This window comes from Silene latifolia, chromosome Y (genome assembly GCF_048544455.1).
Source record: "Silene latifolia isolate original U9 population chromosome Y, ASM4854445v1, whole genome shotgun sequence".
NCBI classification, from domain to species: Eukaryota; Viridiplantae; Streptophyta; class Magnoliopsida; order Caryophyllales; family Caryophyllaceae; genus Silene; species Silene latifolia.
This window is the reverse complement of record NC_133538.1, coordinates 390,073,708-390,079,867: the sequence shown is the minus strand read 5'-3', so window position 1 is coordinate 390,079,867 and position 6,160 is coordinate 390,073,708. Positions and strand designations below refer to the sequence as shown.

The following is a 6,160-nucleotide window of genomic DNA, read 5'->3' as shown; positions in this document are numbered from 1 at the left end:
TTAAATTTTTTGGATATTCAATAAAATAAATAAACAATGCAAGCTGAAATAAATAAACGTGAATGCAAAACAAATGCAAATGCAGACTCAAAAGGATGCAATACCCTCCCCAAACCAAAACGGACAACGCCCTCGTTGTCCTCCAGCATACAGCAGCAGATATATATAGGGGAACGGGAATATACAACCAATAAAGAATGAAAAACAATAAAATAAAAAGGAGATAAAATAAATAAAAGAGCGAGAATAAACATACAAAACACGAACTTCCCCAAACCAGCCAGAAAACTGGGGAAGTGAGTAGACCAGCAGCTACTCGTCAGCCTCCTCGTCACTATCACGCACGTCCTCCAATGTCACCGTGAAGTCTGGATCTACCTCCTGCTCTCTCCTCCTCCTCTGCTCAGCTCGAGCTCTCTCCGCCGCCGTCGCCGCCGGGTCCTCGTCCTCCTCCTCCTCACTAGCAGACTCCGGGTACCCCTCAGTTGGGTACCGGTAAAAGGAAGGGTGTGGCCAAACCTCTGGGATCGGACGGGGTCGCCGCATGTGATACTCGTATAGAGGGAACAAAGTCAAAGCTATGTCCCGCTCCATACGAGCCTGTCTCTGTGCAATCTCAACTAACAAACCGTCACGGCGCCCTTGGTCCATGACCGAGGACGCCTCAAAGGGTGGTGGAGGTACAAAATTAGCTTTGTAGGATTTGGGCGTGTGCATGTAATGTCAGTCGGCGGCGCAGGAGTAGGAGTAGGAGTAGGGATCGGGGTAGGTGTGGCCGTGGCAGTCTGGCCACCCGTGGAAGGTGCGGGTCCCTCTCCGGTCTCAAGTCTACGCTGCTTCTTAGCGGCGGGTAAAGTAGTAGGTGGGCGGACCTGGAGGTGGTACTGAGGTAGAGGTGGTGGTCGTGCGCCCCATGCAACAGTGGGCAAAGGTCGACGGAGAAGGAACCATCTATCTTCCATGTCCGGTAGTCTGTGGTCAGCCAAGTCTGAGAGTGCATGGTAGCTAGGCTCAGATACCTATCACCGTCTATGTAAGGTAAGTCACGAGGCAAGACGGTGAGGAGAGAACGGGCAAGAAAGGTGGCTATGCCACCGCAGACAATAGTGCCCATGAGCTTCTCTCCCTGAGCCTGGAAGTACCTGGCGGTCAAGTAAGCGATGTTGAGGGTAAAGGGACCCTCGCCGTCAATGTTCAGGTAACCGTCTAAGATGGAGAGCTCGTTGTTGTTGATGTTGTTTGGCTCCTTTCGGCCAAAAATAGTGCTCCCCATCAGTCTAAGAAAGTAACGGGCGGGGGGTAAGTGGACCTGAGCGAGCTTTCGCTAGTGAAAAGGGGTCTGTGCCAAAGCCCGCCAAAGAAGACTAATGACCTTCCTAGGGGCAACAGTAGTGCCCGTAAAGGAAAGGCCGAGTCGGGTACCAAACTCCTCATGTGTCATAGAAAAGGTCCGGTTATACAACCGGAAGGACACAGAAAGACTAGTAGGGACAACGTCGTGTGCCCCTGAGGAGAAGGTGAAGAAGCTGAAGAACTCAAGGCTCAGCTCCCTGAAAGTGTGGCCACTCATAGTGATGAGTCCGGCCATCCCCGTGCCCCGTAAAAGCTCACAAACTGGCTCGTAGAAGCCGAGCCTCTGAAGTGTCGGACGGTCTAAGAATCAGGTAGGGAGAAACTCATATTCAACTAAGTTATAAAATCACTCACGATGAATACCATTTACAAAAATTACCTGAGGGAACCGAGGGTGTGAGTCAAGAGAGTCGTCCCCTCGAACAGTGACCGTGGCAGAAGGAGTAGCAAGAGTACTAGGAGCTGGCGTAGCACGAGCATGACCGCGACCCCGGCCACGACCTCTAGAACCTGAAGTAGAAGACCGTCCACTGACAGTACGAGGAACTAGAGCCGCCCGTAAAGCAGCTAAAACTGCGGGTGAGTCCGCCACAGGTGTGCTCACCGTGGCTGAAGTAGAGGCTGTGGCTGCAGCTGTGACCGCCACTGAAGAAGAAAGGCTAGCAGCGAGTCTAGTGAGTAGTAGTGTTTGTGGATCGAGGTGGTAGCTGAAACAGGGCTAGCAAGCGTAGAACACAAGACATGCGGCGAAACCGAGAAAAACGAGAGGTGCGGCGGGTGCGGAGACGGTAGTAACAGCAGGGACTACCGTCCCAGACAGAGACAATGATGGACTAGAAGCGGAGCTCGTAGAAGGCATAGAGCTAGAATCCATCCTATACAAATTGGGCAGGGGAATTTGATAAGAAAACAACATGAAAACAGCGTGAAAATTCCCAAAGACAGTCGAAAAACTCGACTAACAGCCCAAAAAATTCCCAAATTTCCTCAAAAACTTCGAATGATAGCAGGTAAACAGTGATAGGGGAAGGGTAGCAGGCATCAAAGGTAGCAAATTAAGCAACAATTGAGGCAAATTAAGCATAGCCAGCAGTACAGGCCCAATGACAGTCGAAAATTCGACTAAGATAATCCCTAATCACCAATTTCTCCAAAAAATTCGAATGAACCATGTAAAAATCAATGAGGAATGGGAATTGATCATCAAGCAAGATAAATTGGCAAAGAATTACAACTAAAATCGAAAAATTCGACCAAATAAGGAATTTCGAAACCTAATTCCTACTTAACTTCATAAAAGGCCAAATTAATGAAATTATAATGCAAAGAAGTGTAGGAATTACTTACTTGATGCTAAGGAACCTACAAATGGCAATTAATCGACAATCAACAAGCAACAATGGTGATTTTTGATAGAAAAACCGCGAAACCCTAGAATCCTCTATTGACCGTGTAAATTAGCGTGAATCAAAGGGAAAACAGAGGGCTAATGACGATTAATTTGCAGTAAACAAAATGTAGGTGGTGGATTTGGCAAATGGGCAAAAAAAATGGAGGTTTTGGGTGTTTTTTTGATCGCAAATAAGGAAGGGAGACGAAAAAAAGAAAAAGTAATGAATTAACAAGAAAAAGAAGGAAGTTAAAGAAACTCCCTGCGTATAATTTCCAATTTCACTCGATCGAGTGGTTTAGAACAGCTCGATCGAGGACTTCTTGTATTCATCTACTCGATCGAGTAAAAAGTTACTCGATCGAGAACTCCCCATTTTAGCTTTAGTCGATCGAGTAAAATGGGATCATTCGATCGAACAGAATCCACTCGATCGAGTACAAAAAGTACTCGATTGAGCTCTTTTCCTCGTGTAGGCTCTTGAATTTGCTATTATTCCTTTGAATTTGCGTATAATTCCCCAAACCTGCATAAAAACACTCGCAAAAATATCCCAAAATACCAAATACGAAAAGTAACAGTCTATAGTCTCTAATCTACGCTAAAAATTGTCTAAATTATAATTATCCTAATTAAAAGCAATAAATAAAATTCAACGGAAATTTTAAAAATTGTTTATACAATTTGTTACACGGGGCATTTCCCCGCTCACTTCTCGAAGCAATTCAGTAGCCCCTCGGAGGGCTTCTGACTGGAGGACGTCATCTCAGCAACATTAATTGCCCTCTTTAATTTCCACGAACTTGCATTTGAATCATTAGGAGGAGAATAATTGACGTCCACATACGCGCGAACTTTTCTCATCCTTACTCCGTTCTCACCGGCTTTAACATCGTCACTCCCACTTTGACTGACATTAATTGCACAATACCCTTTGACAGCTCCTGCATTATTTTCATCTGTACCTGCAGCAAGGAAAACAGACGAACTTTCCTCCTTTTTGCTCTCAACCTGAGGCGGAGGGGTCACAATAGCAGCACAATACTCCAAATTCTCGTTTGGAGTGTCAATAGGAGGGTCAATAAAAGAGAGGGCATTGCAAGGCTGAGCATGCGTGGGAGCCCTTCGGGACTTAGACTGATGGAAAATTAATTTCTCGTCCCCAACCTGAGAAGTCAATGTCTTGCCCCCGACGTCTATTACTGCACGGGCAGTGAATAAAAATGGCCTCCCTAAAATAATAGGGGTATGGGCATCTTCGGGTATGTCAAGTACAACGAAGTCAACGGGAATAAACAACCTCCCGATCTTAATAGGTATGTCTTCTATGACACCTAGTGGCCATGATATGCTACGGTCGGCCATCTGAACAGTCATATTTGTGCAATTAAACTTGGTCAAACCAAGTCTCTTAGCCAGAGATAGCGGTAAGACACTCACACTAGTGCCAAGATCGCATAGCGCGTTATCAATCAAATGGGTACCAATATGACACGGAATCGAAAAACTACCCGGGTCTGACTGTTTGGGAGGTAAATTATTCTGAACTAGGGTCTTCCCTACCTCGGTCAAAGCTACCGTCTCATGGTCGTTAATGTGCCTGTTACGCGATAAAATTTCTTTCATAAATTTAAGGTAAGAGGGTACCTGTGTCAGCAATTCGGCGAATGGCACAGTAACTTGCAAGCTTTTCAGGAGTTCGGCAAATTTGCCAAATTGTTGATTAGCTTTAGTACTCTGCAAACGCCTCGGGAAGGGCACCATGATGGGTATCTCGAGCCCTTTGTTCCTCTCGTCCAATGTATCAGCCGGATCAAGCTCTAAATCCTTCGAACGATTGTTTCCTCTCGAACGAGGTCTTTCAGGCGACATTTCACTCGATCGAGCGCTAGCAGGCTCTCGATCGAGCTGTTCTTTATCAGCATTACTCGATCGACCAGAAATACCATTCGATCGAGCATGTTCTTCAACAAAATCACTCGATCGACCCAAAATTTCATTCGATTGAGTAAAATCTTTTTCCTGTTCACTCGATCGAGTAGAAATTTTACTCGATCGAGTAGAAATTTTACTCGATCGAGTCCTTTCTTCAGCACTTTCACTCGATCGACCCCCAAAAATTAGTCGATCGAGTACTTTCTTTGTCGTCAGCTCTTTTTCTTCGACAGAACACTGTTCATCAGCAGTAATTACCTTCCCCAGGTCTGATTTCGGTCCTTCATATGAATAACCGCTCCTCAAATAAATTAAATTCACCGTCTTATATGGATTCTTATCGGCTTGTGACGGTAAATGTCCCGGTTTCCTTGTGGACTGGTTCGCGGCTAACAGGGCAACTTGAGTTTCAAGTGCCTTGATAGATACATCTTTTTGTTGATCACTTTCGCCAACGCTTTGTCAAAGCGCAACATCGTCTTCAACTCACCTAGCTCACTTACCCCACCAGAAGATGATGCACATTGATTAGGTGTAGGAAAGGAAGGAGGCTTCTGAAAGCCTTGTTGAGCCTTATGAAAAGGGACATATGGCGGCTGCTGATGTGGAGGATGGGTAAGATTGAGCACATTTTGACTTGTTCACCTTAAATTGGGATGGACTGCCCCTTGGTTATTATAGTAGGAACCCCCTCCTTGCCTGTATTGTTGAAAAGCAAGGACCTGTTCCTTCTCCGTAAGACAGCCAACAGCAGTGTGACCGTCGTTGCTCCCACACCTCTCACATGTGACAGTCTCCCCTCTAGAAAGCAAATGGACCGTCTGAGGCTCCCCAGCAGAATGTAACTTCAACTTATCAAACCTAGCATTCATGGCTTCCAGCTGAGCCACAACTTGCTTATCGACTGCATGAACTGTTCTAATACCATCCCTCGGGTTTCCATACTCAGCACAATGGGTCGCCATCTCTTCAATAAGAGCCCATCCCTTATCATCATCAGTGTTCTTTTGAAATCTTCCGTTATATGATGCATCAAGTATGGCTCTGTGATCATCGTATAGCCCATTGTAGAACTGATTTGACAGGAACCACGGATCAAAACCATGGCGAGGAATAGACCTCACCAATCTCTTGAAACGGCACCAAGCTTCATAGAAAGTTTCATCCGGTGCCTGTTTGAAGCTTGTGATCTTGGCCCTCAGCTGATTAGTGCGCTGCGGAGGGAAATATCTCTTATAAAAAACAAGAGCAAGGGTCTCCCAGTCTGTGACACCCGCGGCCGTGCAGTACAAATCAGTCAGCCACTCCCTGGCTGAGTCAGTCAAAGAAAAAGGAAACAGAACCTCCTTAATCTTGTCTTGAGTTACCCCCTTTGTGGCGGGGATAGTAGAACAGTAGTCTGTAAGGACCTCCATATGCTTCCTCGGGTCTTCACCTGCCACACCTCTAAAGAGATTTCTCTCCACCAGATTGATATAGGAC

At 46.0% G+C, this 6,160-nt stretch overlaps 1 non-coding gene across 1 annotated transcript; it reads left to right on the top strand.

Moving 5' to 3' along the window:
- The first annotated feature begins 5,776 nt into the window (after positions 1–5,776).
- LOC141636657 (small nucleolar RNA R71) lies at positions 5,777–5,882 on the top strand. The gene has a single exon (XR_012541257.1). It is a non-coding gene; the product is annotated as a small nucleolar RNA R71 (small nucleolar RNA).
- Positions 5,883–6,160: the final 278 nt, after the last annotated feature.